This window comes from Neoarius graeffei, chromosome 2, assembly GCF_027579695.1.
Source record: "Neoarius graeffei isolate fNeoGra1 chromosome 2, fNeoGra1.pri, whole genome shotgun sequence".
Lineage (NCBI taxonomy): Eukaryota > Metazoa > Chordata > Actinopteri > Siluriformes > Ariidae > Neoarius > Neoarius graeffei.
This window is the reverse complement of record NC_083570.1, coordinates 84,882,446-84,902,844: the sequence shown is the minus strand read 5'-3', so window position 1 is coordinate 84,902,844 and position 20,399 is coordinate 84,882,446. Positions and strand designations below refer to the sequence as shown.

At 39.8% G+C, this 20,399-nt stretch overlaps 1 long non-coding RNA gene across 1 annotated transcript; it reads left to right on the top strand.

Annotated features, from left to right (window-relative positions):
- The first annotated feature begins 1,207 nt into the window (after nucleotides 1-1,207).
- LOC132881972 (uncharacterized) lies at nucleotides 1,208-6,793 on the top strand. Its single transcript, XR_009654091.1, has 2 exons — nucleotides 1,208-1,376; nucleotides 5,442-6,793. It is a non-coding gene; the product is annotated as an uncharacterized LOC132881972 (long non-coding RNA).
- The last annotated feature ends 13,606 nt before the right edge of the window (nucleotides 6,794-20,399 follow it).

Below are 20,399 nucleotides of genomic sequence, written 5' to 3'. Positions count from 1 at the left end.
CTATCGCAGCTGACTATGGGTGAGAGGCAGGGTACACCCTGGACAAGTTGCCAGGTCATCGCAGGGCTGACACATAGCGACAAACAACCATTCACACCTACAGTCAATTTAGAGCCACCAATTAGCCTAACCTGCATGTCTTTGGACTGTGGGGGAAACCAGAGCAAACCCACGCAGACACGGGGAGAACATGCAAACTCCATACAGAAAGGCCCTCGCCGGCTGCTGGGCTCGAACCCGGACCTTCTTGCTGTGAGGCGACCGTGCTAACCACTACACCACCGTGCTGCCTGAAACAAAATAAATCAACAATTTAAAAAAAAAAAAACATGAACCTGATGTGTAATAAATAATGTATGGGAAAAGTACATTTTAAAGTTTAATGTTTTGATTTAATACATAATATTTTAGCTTTATGTTTTGATCAATGTTAATTTAAAATTTTTAATTATCTTTAAATTTATTTCTCTGTGAAATATTCAATTTTAAACGTTTGGCTTTGTTTCATGCTCTATGAAAATAGAATGAATGAATGAATAGTTGCTTAGGCTACTATATTTGATCATTTTTTAAATTTAAAATCAAAGTCAATTTTTATCTGAAAATTCTCATTTCTAAACAGTGTTTGGAGGGTCATGAAATAATTCATTTATTTCGTTTCATGGAGCTCTCTCTCTCTCTCTCTCTCTCCTGCATCCTTGCTACGTGCACATCCACACCAGCTTCATGGCAACGCGATACACAAGCGAACTGAGCCCAACCACTTTGCTTAGGCGGCGAGGGGAGTCATTTTTCATAAAACAAATAAGTTTCTTAAAACGTTGCCTCCTATTGCTGATTTTACACCATATATTACACTTAAAAACCAAATGTCAACTAACAGTGCATTAAAGAAATCGTAATATCGCCAAAGACAAGAATCGAACATAATAAAAATGGTTCAGTCCTAAAGTAAGACGTGCAAAACCGAACGCACCGCACCCCAACTATAACTCAGGCAGAATCCGTCTAACCTATGAGTTATAACGCCCGCCTCCTAAAGCTCATCATTTGCGAATTTTATTTCAAGGGCGTGGCTAATAAAGAAACGTTGTCTTACTATTGGCCAATTATTAGGGCTGATAAATGGTAATTTGCATAAGCAGGTCAGGTTGCAGAGGCAGAGGAGTGGGCAAGGTTGGTGGAGTGCAAGTGAGCTGAACTTCTTGCGCTCTTTTTGTGAACCTTTTTTTAATGTATTAGTTTATTTAACAAATAATTTGTTTAAAAAGAAAAAAAAAACCTACAGCAAGGCTTCAGGCGTTTTATCGGGACCGACCACTTAGCAATAGCAGTTTCTGCACTTGATTGACGGTGTTTAATGGGAAACTTGAGTGGTGAGTAACAGACTTAATTATAGTAATAAATCACTCAGTGCCAGTACTGTTTTTGTTTATTTATATTTGTTTGTGGAAAGTAAAGAAAACGTTTAATTTCGAAATACTGTTCTATAATTGTGGTTAACTTTTCCCAGTATATTTCGAGTATAATTTTAATATTCAATTAAATATCTAAGTGCAGTGATTATTTTACTAAGTGTAAGTTAAAGAAGCACTTTAAAGTCTGGGATCATTTATTTTTCCTCCCACATAAAACACTTATTACTGTTCAAGTGGTTTCACGTCCAGCCAATTATTATTGAAAAGGAATTATTATTACATTACATTATTATTGATGTGAATAGTAATAATAATAATAATAATAATAATTATTATTATTATTATTAATGTGTGTGTGTATATATATGCTGGGATGAAATATAAACCAGACTAATTATGAAACCTAATACTTAACCGTGTCATTTCAGCCATTATGCTGGATTTGATAGTGTCTTTTATCCCCCAATGTTCAGTATCATTGTGTGTGTTATTTGTTCGAGTCTTTTATTGCCCTGTGGTTCCCTGTAGGTTTTCTGGTGACACTGCGCGGACTTTCTGAAGGCAGGTAAGCCACTGACTAACGCACACTGCGTCTGTTCCCTGCCCCACTGTGCGTGTGACAGCGGCTAACCAGCCTTTGGGTTCTTCTCAGAGTTCAGCTTCACTTCAGCACTGAAGAAAAAACCCCACTGGATAGTTTCTGAACATGTCTCACCGGAAGCCTCTTCTCCCTTATTGGTTTTTTTCCCCCTGTCAGTGTTAATGCTGTGGAGTGTGTACGTGCTCCAGGTCACATGTATACCTTCTTCATGATGAATGTGTCATGTACACTCCAGTCAGTTATTTCATCATCTCAGTCCTGGTAGTGATATGTACATGGGAATCTAATACAGTATGACTTACTGCTCTCTATGGCCACAGGATAGTCTACAAGTCAGTAACACAGATTAAATACAGTACAAGGGTGTAGCCAACATATCACAGTATTACTTCATCCAGACCATTTCAATGATAGTGTAGCCTGCGTGTGTAAACTACTTTATTCTATTTTAATTTGTATGTTATATTAGTAATAGTGCCAGAGTATAGTCTATATATAACTACGTTATTACCAGACTATAGTCTATACATAACTCTGTTACTACAGGAGTATAGTCTATATGTAACTAAATTAGTACCAGAGTATAGTCTATATATAACTACGTTATTACCAGACTATAGTCTATATGTAACTAAATTAGTACCAGAGTATAGTCTATATATAACTACGTTATTACCAGACTATAGTCTATACATAACTCTGTTACTACAGGAGTATAGTCTATGTGTAACTAAATTAGTACCAGAGTATAGTCTATATATAACTATGTTATTACCAGACTATAGTCTATACGTAACTCTGTGCTACTACAGGAGTATAGTCTATATGTAACTGCATTAGTGCCAGAGTATAGTCCATATGTAACTCTACATTACTACAGGAGTATAGTCTATATGTGACTGTGCATTATTACAGTAGTGTAGTCTATATGTAACTCTACATTACTACAGGAGAATACATGTAACTCCATATCACTACAGGAGCATAGTCTATATGTAACAGTGTCATTACCAGAGTATAGTCTGCATGTAACACCACGTTACTACAGGAGTATAGTCTATATGTAACTACACGTTACTACAGGAGTATAGTCTATATGTGACTGCGTTACTACAGTAGTGTAGTCCATGTGTAACTGCGTTATTGCCAGAGTATAGTCTATATGTAACTCCATGTTACTACAGGGGTGTAGTCTATATGCAACTGCATCATTACAAGAGTATAGTCTATATGTAACTCTACGTTACTACAGGAGTATAGTCTATATGTAACTAAATTAGTACCAGAGTATAGTCTATATATAACTACGTTATTACCAGACTATAGTCTATACGCAACTCTGTTACTACAGGAGTATAGTCTTTATGTAACTAAATTAGTGCCAGAGTATAGTCTATATATAACTACGTTTTTACCAGACTATAGTCTATACTTAACTCTGTTACTACAGGAGTATAGTCTATATGTAACTAAATTAGTGCCAGAGTATAGTCTATATATAACTACGTTATTACCAGACTATAGTCTATACGTAACTCTGTGCTACTACAGGAGTATAGTCTGTGTAACTGCATTAGTGCCAGAGTATAGTCCATATGTAACTCTACATTATTACAGGAGTATAGTCTATATGTGACTGTGCATTGTTACAGTAGTGTAGTCTATATGTAACTGCATTATTACCAGAGTATAGTCTATATGTAACTCCACATTACTACAGGAGAATACATGTAACTCCATATCACTACAGGAGTATAGTCTATATGTAACAGTGTTATTGCCAGAGTATAGTCTGCATGTAACGCCACGTTACTACAGGAGTATAGTCCATATGTGACTGCACGTTACTACAGGAGTATAGTCAATGTGTAACTGTGTTACTTCAGTAGTGTAGTCCATGTGTAACTGCATTATTGCCAGAGTATAGTCTGTATGTAACTCCATGTTACTACAGGGGTGCAGTCTATATGCAGCTGCATCATTACAAGAGTATAGTCTATATGTAACTCCACGTTACTACAGGAGTATAGTCTATATGTAACTAAATTAGTACCAGAGTATAGTCTATATATAACTACGTTATTACCAGACTATAGTCTATATGTAACTCTGTTACTACAGGAGTATAGTCTATATGTAACTAAATTAGTACCAGAGTATAGTCTATATATAACTACGTTTTTACCAGACTACAGTCTATACTTAACTCTGTTACTGCAGGAGTATAGTCTATATGTAACTAAATTAGTACCAGAGTATAGTCTATATATAGCTATGTTATTACCAGACTATAGTCTATACGTAACTCTGTGCTACTACAGGAGTATAGTCTGTGTGTAACTGCATTAGTGCCAGAGTATAGTCCATGTGTAACTCGACATTACTACAGGAGTATAGTCTATGTGTGACTGTGCATTATTACAGTAGTGTAGTCTATATGTAACTGCATTATTACCAGAGTATAGTCTATATGTAACTCCACATTACTACAGGAGAATACATGTAACTCCATATCACTACAGGAGTATAGTCCACATGTAACAGTGTCATTACCAGAGTATAGTCTGCATGTAACACCACGTTACTACAGGAGTACAGTCTATATGCAACTACATGTTACTACAGGAGTATAGTCTATATGTAACTGTGTTACTACAGTAGTGTAGTCCATGTGTAACTGCGTTATTGCCAGAGTATAGTCTATATGTAACTCCATGTTACTACAGGGGTGTAGTCTATATGCAACTGCGTCATTACAAGAGTATAGTCTATATGTAACTCTACGTTACTACAGGAATATATGTAGCTGTGCATTATTACAGTAGTGCATTATTACAGTAGTGTAGTCCATATGTAGCTGCGTTATTACCAGAGTATAGTCTGTATGTAACTCTACATTACTACAGGAGCATAGTCTATATGTTGCTATCCGGTACTACAGGAGCATAGTCTATATGTAACTGTGCATTACTACAGTAGTGTAGTCCATATGTAGCTGCGTTATTACCAGAGTATAGTCGGTATGTAACTCTACGTTACTACAGGAGTATAGTCTGTATGTAACTGCGTTATTACCAGAGTTTAGTCTATACAGTCCTGCTCACCATTATTGGCACCCCTTCATTTTTTGCATAACCTGTACAATATCTTCAGAAATAAATGGAAATGTGCCAAATTTATATCGTCAGGATCTTCTAATTGGAGGTCCAAAGTCATTTAACAAAGAAATTGTTTTTTCAACTTGCATATTCTAATTTCAAAGAAGAACAGAAAAAACACCATGTGCAGCAATAACGGCACCCCTCTTTAATATTTCGTTGCACACCCTTTGGCAGTGATGACAGCCTCCAAATGTTTCGTGTAGCCATCTATAAGCTTCTTGCACTTCTCAGCTGGTATTTTCTCCCACTCTTCCTTTGCAGTTTGTTCAAGCTCTTGAACGTTTGCAGGGTTCTTTTCCCCAGTGGCAGATTTCAGCTCACCCCAAAGATTTTCGATCGGATTGAGATCAGGACTCGTTGCTGGCCATTTTTAAACAGTCCATTTTTTCCTTTTCAACCATTCCTGCGTGCTTTTGGATGTGTGCTTTGGGTCTTTGTCTTGCTGGAGGACCCATGATCTTCGACTCAAACCAAGTTTTCTTACACTGGGTAGGACATTTCGCTCTAAAATCTCTTGATAATTCTCTGATTTCATGATTCCTGTGATACGGTCAAGGCCTCCAGTACCAGATGCAGCCCCACGGCATTATGGATCCTCCACCATGCTGAACTGTTGGTAGGGTGTTCTTTTCCTTGTAGGCTTCATTGCGCCGTCTGTAAACAAACTGTTGGTGTGCATTGACAAAAAGCTCTATTTTTGTTTCATCTGTCCACAGAACATTTTCCCAGAAGGATTGCGGTTTGTCCAGGTACTCTTTGGCAAAGATCAGTCATTCCTTTTTATGTCTTTTCCTCAGCAATGGTGTCTTCCTTGGCCTTCGCCCATAAAGCCCTGTTTGGTTTCGTGTGCAGCGTATGGCACTTGTTGAAATCATGACCCCAGACTCTTCCAGGTTGGCCTTCAGGTCTTTGGATGTTTGACGTGGTGTTTTTTCAGGGAATAAAGGTGGCTTTTTAAAAACACGGAAGTCATCATTCATTGGCTAATTCATGTCACATAGGCACAGACAATTTATCACAGGTGATTCTCATTTGTGATTTATCACAGGTGTCATAATGTGTTTCCATACTGATTTACAGCAAAGGGTGCCAATATCAGTGACACAGCAAGCTTTAAGTTTTTCTATTTTTTCCCCTCATTGGTTGTTTTTAAATTGTTGTTTATCATTTGCTCTTTTGTATCAAACACGAGTTCTCTATAGAAAAAAGTTGTTTCACTTGATTCATTTTTTTCAGGAGATATTCCACATTATGTACTTAAAATTCATGGGTGCCAATAATGGTGAGCAGGACTGTACGTAACTCCATGTTACTCCAGGAGTATAGTCTATATGCAACTGCATTATTACCAGAGTATAGTCTATATGTAACTGCATTATTACCAGAGTATAGTCTATATGTAACTGTGTTATTACCAGAGTATTGTCTATATGTAACTTTGCGCTACTACAGGAGCATAGTCCATATGTTGCTCTCCGTTACTATAGGAGTATAGTCTATATATAACTATGTTGCTATGGGAGTATAGTCGTGTGTGTGTGTGTGTGTGTATATATGTGTATATATATATATATATATATATATATATAATAACTGCGTAGTCTGTATGAAACTCATTACTACAGGAGTATAGTCTATGTGTAACTGCATTATTGCCAGAGTATAGTCTATATGTAACTCTGTCACTACAGGAGTATAGTCTACACTACCGTTCAAAAGTTTGGGGTCACTTTGAAATGTCCTTATTTTTGAAAGAAAAGCACTGTTCTTTTCAATGAAGATCACTTTAAACTAATCAGAAATGCACTCTATACATTGCTAATGTGGTAAATGACTATTCTAGCTGCAAATGTGTGGTTTTTGGTGCAATATCTCCATAGGTGTATAGAGGCCCATTTCCAGCAACTCTCACTCCAGTGTTCTAATGGTACAATGTGTTTGCTCATTGCCTCAGAAGGCTAATGGAGGATTAGAGAACCCTTGTACAATCATGTTAGCACAGCTGAAAACAGTTGAGCTCTTTAGAGAAGCTATAAAACTGACCTTCCTTTGAGCAGATTGAGTTTCTGGAGCATCACATTTGTGGGGTCGATTAAATGCTCAAAATGGCCAGAAAAATGTCTTGACTATATTTTCTATTCATTTTACAACTTATGGTGGGAAATAAAAGTGTGACTTTTCATGGAAAACACAAAATTGTCTGGGTGACCCCAAACTTTTGAACGGTAGTGTATATGTAGCTCTACATTACTACAGTAGTGTAGTCTATATGTAACTGTTATTACCAGAGTATAGTCTGTAAGTAACTCCACATTACTACAGGGATACAGTCCACATGTAACGGTGTCATTACCAGAGTATAGTCTATATGTAGCTCTGTTACTACAGGAGCATAGTCTATATGTAACTCTACGTTATTACAGTAGTGTAGTCTATATGTAACTACCTAATTACAGGAGTATAGTCTATGTGACTGCATCATTACAGGAGTATAGTCGATATGTAACTGTTATTGCAGTATTGTAGTCTATATGTAATGCTGCATTATTACAGGAGTCTAGTCTATGTAACTATGGTATTACAGTATTATAGGAGTATAGCCTATATGTAATGCTACAGTATTACAGTAGTGTAGTCCATATATAACTACATTACAGTAGTATAGCCTATATGTAACGCTACAGTATTACAGTAGTGTAGTCCATATATAACTACATTACAGTAGTATAGTCTATATGTAACGCTACAGTATTACAGTAGTGTAGTCCAGTGTTTCTCAGTCATTGGGCCGCAGCCCCTTCATGGGCCACGAAGTGCCATCTAGTGGGCCGCAAATTTTTTTTCTAAGGTGAAGCTAATTTTTTACTTGTAGTAGGGTACAATTGCTGGGTTGCATCCGACATCACATCTGCCTGATTAAGCTACAGTCACATTACAGCTTGCAATGTTTTACGATGGGTTATCGATGAAATTGAGGCATTTTGTCAGTGATCCATGGCGATATGCACGTGAGCTAAAAGTTGTGATCACACAGCAGGCAAACTCTGTCACGCCTTCGCACTCTTGAGTCTGGCGCAGCTCGAGTGGCCGCGCACGCTCATGGAGCACATTGTGCTCGTTCTTAGGATGCAGTCGTTATGGGAAACACCTGATACCGATTTGAGCACGATCAGCAGATACGGACATGTACGCTGTTTTCACTCAGGCGTTGCGAAATATCATTATTATGGTCATGTTTGTTTCTTGCCATGTTTATAACGCTATTCATATACTCTGCTTTATGATTCTGCTTTCATTTGTGGTTTGTTTTTGTAAATATCACACCTACTAATAAACAATCAGCTCCGTCTGTCGCCGTCTATCTTGTAGTGTCCTGATCCCCAGATCTTTAACCCAGCCACATATAAAAAGTTGTACGCCTCTATGCTCTTCCAGGTTTTCGTCTGTGTCCCCGTGTAGAACGATGTCTGCAGCACCAGGTAGTTTGAGATGTCGGGGAACTGAACAGATGGATAATTTTCCAACTCATAGGAAAAATCCTTCTTTGTTAGCGTGTAAGGATCTAATCCCATTGAGTGGTTTCTATATCCACTTCTTGGTTTTAATAACTTGCTTGTTTGCTGTACACAAAACATTGCAATAAGTTCTTGTGTTAATGGACCAGACTCCACTTTTGGATCATTAATCCCTTTTGAGTGAGAATGCCCTGCATGCAGGGTTTAATATTGGCTTCTGGCACATCCATACAGTTTTAAATACAATACCTACAATTAAAAACGGCTTGTTTTAATTGTATTCATTTAATTCCTGGGCTCCCATCTGTAACAGGAAGTGATGTTGCATCGCATTAATACACTCTACAGTAGATTATTAGATTCTAATCGAATAGATGAGCCAGAATAATTGGGGATTTTTTTTTTAACGGGCCCCGACTTGTTACAGTATGAATAGGTGAGCCTTAAAGTAGAAAAGGTTAAGAACGCCTGGTATAGACTACGTGACCCTACATTATTACAGTGGTATAGCCTCGATTTGGCCATACCTTACTATAGTAGTATAGGCTATATTTTACTCCACATTATCACAGCAGTGTAGTGTGATGTGTCTGTCACTACGTTTGCATGCACATAGAGAGAATCGAATTTCTGCCGTTGCTCGACTGAAATCGAAGTTCAAAATGCCATGTATACACCTTAATTCGGCTGAAATTGAACCGAACTTGATTTCTCGGAATCGAGCTACACGACCTAGATTATGCGATTTCTGCCGAGCTACTTTGTGCATGTATACCCTATTGAGCTAGTTGTCGAGCTACTTACTGCCCCTTCCGGAAGTGACGAGACCACAAGCGGGAAACACAACAGCCTCAGTCGGCATGACAACAGTAGTAGCGAGCAGCAGAAGAGGTCAGGAGGAACAAACGAAGAAGAGAAAATGGCGATGTAGAGCTCTCTGAAGTGTGGGTGGAGCACAGAGGACGGCAGGACAAAGCTTCTGGTACTAATAGGCTTTTTATTGTCAGACTTTTCAGTTTAACAGCCTACTTTTATTCTTGAGAGAAAAACAAACACACACGCGCGCGCGCTGTGTTCTAGTCCCGGGATGAGCTGTCCCCTCTGCTCTCCCTCTGCCTCCTTAAATAGGGCGCGGTCATTGGGAAGTCACACAAACACAGGTTAATTACCGTCAGGTGAAGTGATTCTGCCACTCACCTTCCCTGGCTCCGCCCTCCTGTCACAGACTGGCGCTTGACCACGCCCCCACTGCCACAGGCAAGCAGAAACGTGCACTTCTGGAGCAATGAGGAGACAGAGTTCATGCTCATTCAGCTTAAGGAGTTGAATATATTAAAATTCATGGACGGGAGAAAAACGCGCAATGGAGAACACGGAACTGATAACTTTGTTTACACTCTTGAATAGCTCTTCTTCATGACGACAACCGGAAGTGTACCAACACGATGGGGTGTGTAGCGCCACCTGTGGCTCGGGTGCACAGTGCACCTCACACAATAGCCCGATTTCATTGTGTGCATGTAGGATTGGATTTCTCTGGCACCCTGCTGGGACCTTCAGCTCGATTGCCGACAGCAGCTCGATTTGGATGTGCATGTAAACGTAGTCTGTGAGACCCTACATTATTACAGTGGTAAAGACTACATGTTAACATTGTACATTGTTAAAGTAGTATAGACTGTCTGGCTATACATTATTACAACAGTATAGGCCAGCCTTTCTCAACCGGGGTGCTGTCAAAAAATTATATATTCTAGCATTTAAATAAATAAAATGAATTAAAATTCCAAAAAACGATAGTTACACTAATGCAGATCATCGCCGCCTCATGCATCATCAAAATTTGTCTCACGGCCCCCTTTCCCATGTCACAACGTCACTGCCGGGGTCAGCGTGACTGCGTATATTTTATATGGGGGTGCCTTGACTGAAAAAAGGTTGAGAAACGCTGGTATAGACTACATGTGACCATACTGTATTATCAGCTGCATCTGAATATGCTTTTATTACTTTGTTCAGCAGCTATAGTGAATAGTAAGCAAGGTATATGAGGAATGTAAGTACTGGTGTGCCGATACGTTAAATTTTTAAGAGGTTATATATCTTCAGAGCCTAATCTAGGGCGTGTAATACGCTTTTTTTTATCTGTCTGTCGCACATCCACTTTTTGGGCACGAGAGTGATATCGCGTATCTCTTCATTTTGTCGCGCATTTATAAGTAGAGAGCGTGTAGTCGCGTTTTACTGAATCTTGTGCGTATCAATTTGTCAGCACCAGCTAGCAAGCACTGCGGTAAATATAGCGTTGTTTACACACCAATCGGAAAGGACCGAAGTATTCCGAATGGTTTATTTAGCAGGTAAAACAGTTTTGTGAACTATTATATCATTGGTCACTGAACCGGAAGACAGTGTATCTCAACCAATCGTGTGAAGTGTTTTAAAAATACCCAAAAGCACATGGCATATCGTTCTGTCTCATCCAAACATAATGTCAAAACGCGTGGTCACGTTGAAAGACCTTTGGACGAAAAAAGACAAAAGGAAACAAAATGAAGACAGAAGTGACACAGAAGTGAGTATTATGTTATTAATCATATTCAAATAGTAAAGGTGCTTAGTTGATCTATAAGACGTATATAAGTTTGTGTACAAATATGATCTTACGCTACGTTCACACTGCAAGGCTTAATGCTCAATTCCAATTTTTTTGTGAAATCCGATTTTTTTGTGAGGTCGTTCACATTAACAAATATATGCGACTTGTATGTGATCCTCAGTATGAACGAAAAGCGACCTAAAAGTGTTCCGCATGCGCATTGCAGGATACGATGACGTCACACGCAGTGAGCATGGCCAGTGTTTACGGAAGTAAAACCGCCCGGTTGCGGTATGACCCATCCAATCTAGCTTGAATAGCTGCATCTCCCCAAATGGAAATCAGCTCCCTAACCTCTGCATCCTTCCATTGAGAAGATTCAGAACCTTCACAGCCCGAAGCGTCCCTCGCATTGATGTCATGCGCAGGGGCGCAGATACGTTTTTTGAACTGGGGGGGGGGGACAAAGCTGCCAGCAAACCAACCCCGACCCCAGTATGCCTGTCAAACTTGTTGTGGGTTACTATAGCAACCAAGCTCGAGCTCGCAACCTGTGCAGTCTGCGCAGCTCAACCAACCGAATATCAGTCTTTGTTTTGTTTTATGTGAGTTGTTGCAACTATGTATACACTGCCATGCACCTCAATAAACCGAATGGTAATTAGTCTTTTGATTTTTCCGTGAGGTTTGCCTTATGCAAAGAAAGACAGCATAGACGTTTTTTCCTCCCTATAAGTGTGGGGGGGGACCGAACGAGGTGAATTTAAATCTGGGTGGGACGAGTCCCACCCTCTATCTGCGCCCGTGATTATGCGCCATGTTGTTGTAACTTTTTTTGAGAGACCCGCCGCCTACTTCAGCGCAGAATAGTGACGTTTGTGGCTTGTTGATGACGTGTAAGTCGGATGAATGCGACCTGGCGGTTCAGACTGAAGTCGCATATGAAAAGAGCGGATAGGAATCGGAATTAGGACCACATATCCAAACGGCCTGGGTCGGATTTGAAAAAATCGGATCTGTGTCGTTCATATTGTCAATAAAAGATCGGATACAGGTCACATATGGGCGAAAAGATCGGATTTGAGTCACTTCAGCCTGCAGTGTGAACGTAGCCTTAGAGTAATTATATGACAGTGTGAAGACATACTAAGTCATTTGATTCTGATTGATGATGGTTTTTGAAGTTTGAATTTGATATTTTCCTAATGCCAATATACAATTAGTTTGATAATGTTTGGTATTATGTAAGTTTTATTTAAAAATATTATGAAATATATTGAATCTGTTCTTGTGTAATTGTAGGTACTGTAAGATTGTAAATGATAGGTTATATACTTTTTAGGAAGTCTGAATTTTGAGATTATCTCCAGTCATTTATGTCAAAATCTAGTTTAAACATAGATAGATTGTTTAATGTTTTTCACTTTGATGAAAGGCGGTCTGAACAAAACAAATATGATAGCATTTTTAAATATTTGATAGTGATTTTATTTTATTCAGAAAGTCAGATTTTTCATCTTATTATTAATTAATCGTGGCAAGTAGGGCTGGGCGATTTTACGATTACGATGTTATTCACGATATAAAATCTCTACGATTAGAAATTAGACACGTACGATAAGCCTACGCCTTCAATAAAATTACTTCATCCGAAGTTTTGACAGGCACGCGAATAGCCAATCATAACTAAACAGTACCGCACGTAACCAATCAGTTGGAAGAGAGCCACGTCAAGTTAGGTTGCGTAACACACACACACACACACACACGTGTAGCAGCAATGCACAGCATGGCTGTGGTGAAGTTTGCAGGAGCGCGGCATTTCTCCAACAAAGCGATTATAAAAATGAGCGAGAAGCCGACTGAGCGGAGTTCTGAACAGGAAAGTCAGAGCACTGCCCTGGAGGACATCGTTGAAAAGAAGGGCCAGAGATCTTCGGTTGTGTGGAGGTATTTTGGATATTTAAAATCGGACATACAACAAAGTGTTACACAAAACCTTAAACACACTGACGTACAAGATTGCACTTTTTTCCTCCTTGCAGCATAAGGTTTACAAGTCAATATGTCTTTTATGTTTATTTGAAAGCTGCTAGAATTTGCACAAATGATTAACAAATGGTATATAGTTTTTATTTTTCAGTTTCAGTTTATTCATTTGAACAAAAAGAACAAAAGAATGTGCATCCAGTTTGTTTTGGTTCTGTGAAACTTGAAGGCTTGTTAAGCTATTTTTGTTAATTAGGAAGGAACTACTAATTTGTAATGTTCATATTTTGAGCAGAAAATTAAAGAAAATACAAAAATGGCGATTTGATTTATATCGTGATATATATCGTTATCGAAAATTTTGAAAAAATATATCGTGATATAATTTTTTTCTCATATCGCCCAGCCCTAGTGGCAAGACTACATGGATTTTAGACTTAACTATATCAAATGATGTAATATTAACCTAGTCATATTTGAAATGCAGCATTATACTACTGGTGGTCAAATTGGTAAAAATAGGCTAGTCACATGATTTATAGTAAAACAGTAACGTAGTCATATAACAGAAAACTAGTCATATTTGTAAGGTTTTGCAGTATATAATTCTTCATATAGCTTTTGATCTAAAATCTTTAAATTTTTAAAGTTCAGATCTGATCATAATGTTTGTGCAATACTATAAACTGTGGATAAGTGTTTGCTGATATGGTTTTCATATCACTGTATTAAAGGATATGTATAGTGCCATAATTATGATATTATATAGATTAACATCTGATATGAATGTTTGTTACATGTATTTAGTTTTGTTAATAAAACTGTTCTGTTTATAGATGTACTCTTGAAAATATCTACCAATGTATTACTTATTTTTCTGTCCCCACTAACTGGAACAAATGAGGGATATTTTTACCCATGTTACAGGGCTGAGAATTTTCCGCGAATCCGCGGAATTCCGAGTTTTTCCTGCTGAAAATGTCATTTTTGTGAAACGTGTAAATCCGTTGAGAAAATTTCGGGGGGTCGGCGCGAGGCGAGGCCAGGGTTCCTGCGGGTCCTTAAAAAGTCTTAAATACAACTTTCGGTTTTCAAGGCCTAAAAACGTCTTACATTGTTTGTAATGACTGGAATTTTCGAAAGGGAGGTATTAAATTTAATATCGGACCGAACGAGTGAAATGTCTCCATCCGGTTTGGGGTATTTTTTTTTTAACTGTAATTTTAAAAGTGACCAGCGTACCTTTTGGGGGCAGCATTGGTTCTGTGCGTCTTCTATGCATTCCATAGATCAAAAACTAACGTTAGGAGGCTGCTGGAGGCAGTGTGGTGTGGTGCGGTGCGGTGGTTGTGAAGAGTGAGAGATGCGCAGGTAGCTTACGTCGGCGCTAGAAAGCGTTGATAATTATGGGAAGATGTCTGTTTAACGATAAGTGGTTGGGGGATGACAAATACCCCCAAAATAAGGAGAAGAATCATTTGTGATAAAAAGCACTGGATCGCACAAATGTGTTTAAAGCCGGTACCGCAGCGCTGGGGACACGGCGGACTGGGAAACTGGTTTTTCATGGACACGAGGCGCGCGCGCGTGTTAGAGGTCAAGCGCTCTGGAGTAAAACGCAGGGGGGTTCATGCATGCGCACAAGAGTCAGGTGGAAAATGGGGCTTATAGGAAATACTAATAATAATGATTAGCATCATTTTTTTTACATAATTAACATTTGTTTATTGTACCAAGTTTAATATAAATATATAAACAACCTTTATTTCAAAACTCAGTTAAAAAGAACTCCAGAAAATACAATAATTCTAAATATAGTACAGTATAAATAATTTGCACAAAAAGTTTTTTAGTTTTATTACTTATCGTCTACAACAGTGTTTTTTAATATGATAAGAATAATATTAACAACCATGGTGGCACGGTGGTGTAGTGGTTAGCGCTGTCGCCTCACAGCAAGAAGGTCCGGGTTCGAGCCCCGTGGCCGGCGAGGGCCTTTCTGTGCGGAGTTTGCATGTTCTCCCCGTGTCCGCGTGGGTTTCCTCCGGGTGCTCCGGTTTCCCCCACAGTCCAAAGACATGCAGGTTAGGTTAACTGGTGACTCTAAATTGACCGTAGGTGTGAATGTGAGTGTGAATGGTTGTCTGTGTCTATGTGTCAGCCCTGTGATGACCTGGCGACTTGTCCAGGGTGTACCCCGCCTTTCACCCGTAGTCAGCTGGGATAGGCTCCAGCTTGCCTGCGACCCTGTAGAACAGGATAAAGCGGCTACAGATAATGAGATGAGATGAGATTAACAACCACAAATAATAATTAGTAGTAATAGTAATTATTATTGATTATTAATCGTTACTACTTATGAATTAGTGATTAATAAGTACTAGGGATTATTAAATGTTATAAAAGTAAGTTTATAAACGTTTTAAACCATCATTGAATTTGAAAACATTCATCTCATCTCATTATCTCTAGCCGCTTTATCCTGTTCTACAGGGTCGCAGGCAAGCTGGAGCCTATCCCAGCTGACTACGGGTGAAAGGCGGGGTACACCCTGGACAAGTCGCCAGGTCATCACAGGGCTGACACATAGACACAGACAACCATTCACACTCACATTCACACCTACGATCAATTTAGAGCCACCAGTTAACCTAACCTGCATGTCTTTGGACTGTGGGGGAAACCGGAGCACCCGGAGGAAACCCACGCGGACACGGGGAGAACATGCAGACTCCACACAGAAAGGCCCTCGCCGGCCACGGGGCTCGAACCCGGACCTTCTTGCTGTGAGGCGACAGCGCTAACCACTACACCACCGTGCCACCTGAAAACATATATAGTTGGCAGACATTTCAGAGTTTTTTTTAAATGTCCCATTCTCATCCCTGATGTTAATATTTTCTGTCCCCTGTTTCTACAACTAGTGAGGGATCTGTCCCCTATTTTCAAATTCCTAGATTAGGCTCTGTATCTTACAGTAGTACAACTTGTGTGGCTGTTAACTAATTAAATATCTATTACTGTAGTATAGCCTACCTATGGCTTTAAATGACTTCATTACTGGACTATAACCTACCATTAGCCATAAATGACAGTCTATTATTGTACTGTAACTTTCCTGTGGCTGTAAAATTCTTTAGCTCTATTACAGATACGTATTGTAGTAGAATTCAATTATTCAGACAAACAGTTTCGCAACTATGAAATGGCTTACATATGACTCCAAGTACTTTACTGCATAATACAGTAGTGTAACTCATTTTGATTTGGGTACGAAGAGGTAGAGCGTACATACCAAGATGTAATCTGCTGTTCCACTGTATAATAAACATGAATGAACTCTGTATCAACTTTGTTTTGTTTATATTTTGCCTTACTCCCTTGATATCAGTACTGGGGCTGAAGTTCCAGATCAGTACTTGATGTAGTTTAATTTTTATACGATCCAGTGACATATTTTATCCTGTGAACATGTGTAATATTTATGGATCATGCAAATAAACATTAGACCGCTATCACACCTGGGATGTTTTTCTTGAGAACGTCCGTCACAGCATTTTCAGGTATCATTCCAAACACACAGCTTATGCATCTCTAGACGCATACGTTAACATTCACATATTCTTTTGACCTTTCGGAACCTGAGAAAAGCGTGCATTTTTATGGCTATTGATTATAGTATGTTCCATTTAGTTTCTTTTGTGTGATGTCCACATGTAAGCAGATAGGCGTGTATGACTAGCACCATGAATAGCTAGTGCACAAAAGGGAATGTGCGATAAGATAAAACTCACTGAACTGTTGACCTTCCTGTTTAGCAAGACTTCACAAATCTGACACAAATACATTAATCTACTTTTCCATGGGAGAGGAGTTGTGCGTCCTGTTCCTCTGTTTGTTGTATCCTGTGTAGACAGTGTGAGTGGTGTTTGGCACGATGCTATAATTCTCAGAGATGGAGGGATTTAAGATTTTGCTTCCTTTAGCCATCAGACAGCTCCCTGATGCTATCACTCTAATCCGATTTCCCATAATTGATCATAATAGCGAAACGGCCACTTATGAACGGATCAAGCAGAAGAACATGTGCATCAGTCCAGATGGTGTGATTGTGATATGCATTATTGAGTAAGAAAGGATTCATAAAGAATCACTGATGCCCCTTTTCCACCAAATCAGTTCCAGGGCTGGTTCGGAGCCAGTGCTGGTGCTGGTTCACAACTCGTTCAACTTGCGAGCCAGCTGAGAACCAGTTTGCTTTTCCATAGCTCGCGGTGCTAAGTGGAGCCACGTCATTACGTCACTGTATACGTCATTACGTTGCTGTATGTGTCAGTTATGTCGCTACGTTTGCATAAACCTTGGCGCGAATATCAAAGCAAAAACAACATGAAAGAAGCAGCAACAGCAACAATAATAATGGCTGACTTCACATTTGTACAGCTGCTGGTTCTCGTCGCTTAAAAATGGCGATCTTTCGCGGTCTTGTTATTGTTGTCGGTCTTAACAACTCCGCCCCCCCCCCCCGCTGACGTAAGCGGTTCTTTCCTCTGGCCCAGCAGAGAGTTGGTGCTAGCCTGGAACCAGTTTTTCTGGCCCCAGAGCCAGTTCTTTGTCAGTGGAAACAGAAAACCCGGTTCCAAACTAAGCACTGGCCCCGAACCAGCCCTGGAACTGCTTTGGTGGAAAAGGGGCATGACTAACCTTCTTCTGCGTGTGTCGCAAATTCATGAACAAACCGAAAGTGATGCGTTTTGCAGGAACTTTACAGGGTGGCCGCGGGTCCTTAAGTCCTAAATTTAATTTTCCTAAAATAAGGCCATTTAAAAAGTCTTAAATTGTCTTAAATTTCAAACCCCGTGGTCTTAAATTTTCAATCTTAAATTTATGGAGATTTTACTCAGTCATATCGCTAAAACATGGTACACTTTGGATGGGGAAAAAGTTTAATCGTTTTTAATGCTCACAATTATACCGCGCAAGCTCCGAATCCACCGGTTGCTAGACACACGCGTGCTTGACAACCACTCATGCCCCTTTTCCACCAAAGCAGTTCCAGGGCTGGTTCGGGGCCAGTGCTTAGTTTGGAACCGGGTTTTCTGTTTCCACTGACAAAGAACTGGCTCTGGGGCCAGAAAAACCGGTTCCAGGCTAGCACCAACTCTCTGCTGGGCCAGAGGAAAGAACCGCTTACGTCAGCGGGGGGGCGGAGTTGTTAAGACCGACAACAATAACAAGACCGCGAAAGATCGCCATTTTTAAGCGCCGAGAAGCAGCAGCTGTACAAACGCGAAGTCATCCATTATTATTGTTGCTGCTGCTGCTGCTTCTTCCGCATTGTTTTTGCTTCGATGTTCACGCCAAGGTTTATGCAAACGTAGCGACATAACTGACGTATACAGCGACGTAATGACGTGTCTTCCCTTAGCACCGCGAGCTATGGAAAAGCAAACTGGTTCTCAGCTGGCTCGCAAGTTGAACAGACACTGCCTGATCTGTTGATGGAGGGTAGTCCGAGCCACAATGGGTAAATGCAAATTTAATGATAACTGGCTGCAAGATGCAAAATACTTGTGGTGGCTGAAAGCTGTACCCAAAGATGCCAGCGAGGCATACTGTGTAGCATGCTGTAAGACTTAAGTTGGGCACAATGGGGATAAGAGCAGTGGACTCTCATATGAAGAGCGCCAAGCACGTTGCTTTTGCTAAAGGCCGCGAGCATCAGCCTCGAATATCCGACTTCAGCGCAGCCACCACTGACGGTCGTGGAGAAGAGGATAGATCTGCGAGATGGAAGAGGATATTGTGTGTGTGTGTGTGAGAGAGAGAGAGAGAGAGAGAGAGAGAGAATATGTTCTATTGCGTGCATGTGAGAGAATAGTATTGTTTGTGTGTGGGTGTCGTTCCAAGTGTTTTAAGAAGTGCAAGTGAGCATACCTTTCAAGTGAGTGAGCCGAAGTTTCAGGTGTACAGTATGTGCATTCACATTGTTTAACTGTTGTTTTCTGCATTGTTGTTTGACCAAAGATGGAATTGAACAATTCTGCTTACAATGTGACTCCCCAAGCAGAGAAAATAATAATTTAAAAAAAAACTGTTGCATTGGATTCTGTGTGTGTTTGACTTCATTCACATTTTCACATTGGATTCAAACATTGTGACTGCATTCTGATTGTCACGTAGTTATAAGTTTATCCGATCCTTATATTGCGTTCTGAGTGTGTGAATGCCTGTCAAGGAAAAGAAATGAAGTACTTCTACTAGAATAGTGTTTTCTGGTGAATGTTTACAAGAACAATAAGTTACATTAAATTATATAGTTTTTTTTTTTCAAAAGAGTACGTTTTTGCGTGACTTTAGATTTGGTCTTAATTTTTTTTGGAACATGGTATGAAAAAGTCTTAAGTCTTAAATTTAACTTGGACAAACCTGTAGACACCCTGCAGGGCTGCAGCGATTCGCAATTCACAATTCAGACCCTTCGATTCGATTCTGCAACTAAGGGTGTTTTCACACCTGGTCCCCTTTAAAGGAACCAGACTCAGTCCTCTTTCAGTGGACCAAAAAGTGGACCAACAGAAAAAGAACTTGGTTCTTTTTGTGTTCACACTGTGAATTTATTACAAAGAGGACTGGGTTCTCTTTCTGGTCCAGTTAAAGGAACAGTCCACCGTACTTCCATAATGAAATATGCTCTTATCTGAATTGAGACGAGCTGCTCCGTACCTCTCCGAGCTTTGCGCGACCTCCCAGTCAGTCAGACGCAGTCAGACGCGCTGTCACTCCTGTTAGCAATGTAGCTAGGCTCAGCATGGCCAATGGTATTTTTTGGGGCTGTAGCTAGATGCGACCAAACTCTTCCGCGTTTTTCCTGTTTACATAGGTTTATATGACCAGTGATATGAAACAAGTTCAGTTACACAAATTGAAACGTAGCGATTTTCTATGCTACGGAAAGTCCGCACTATAATGACAGGCGTACTAACACCTTCTGCGCACTTCGGCAGCGCATTGATACGGAGCTCAGATATCAATGCGCTGCCGAAGCGCGCAGAAGGTGTTAGTACGCCTGTCATTATAGTGCGCACTTTCCGTAGCATAGAAAATCGCTACGTT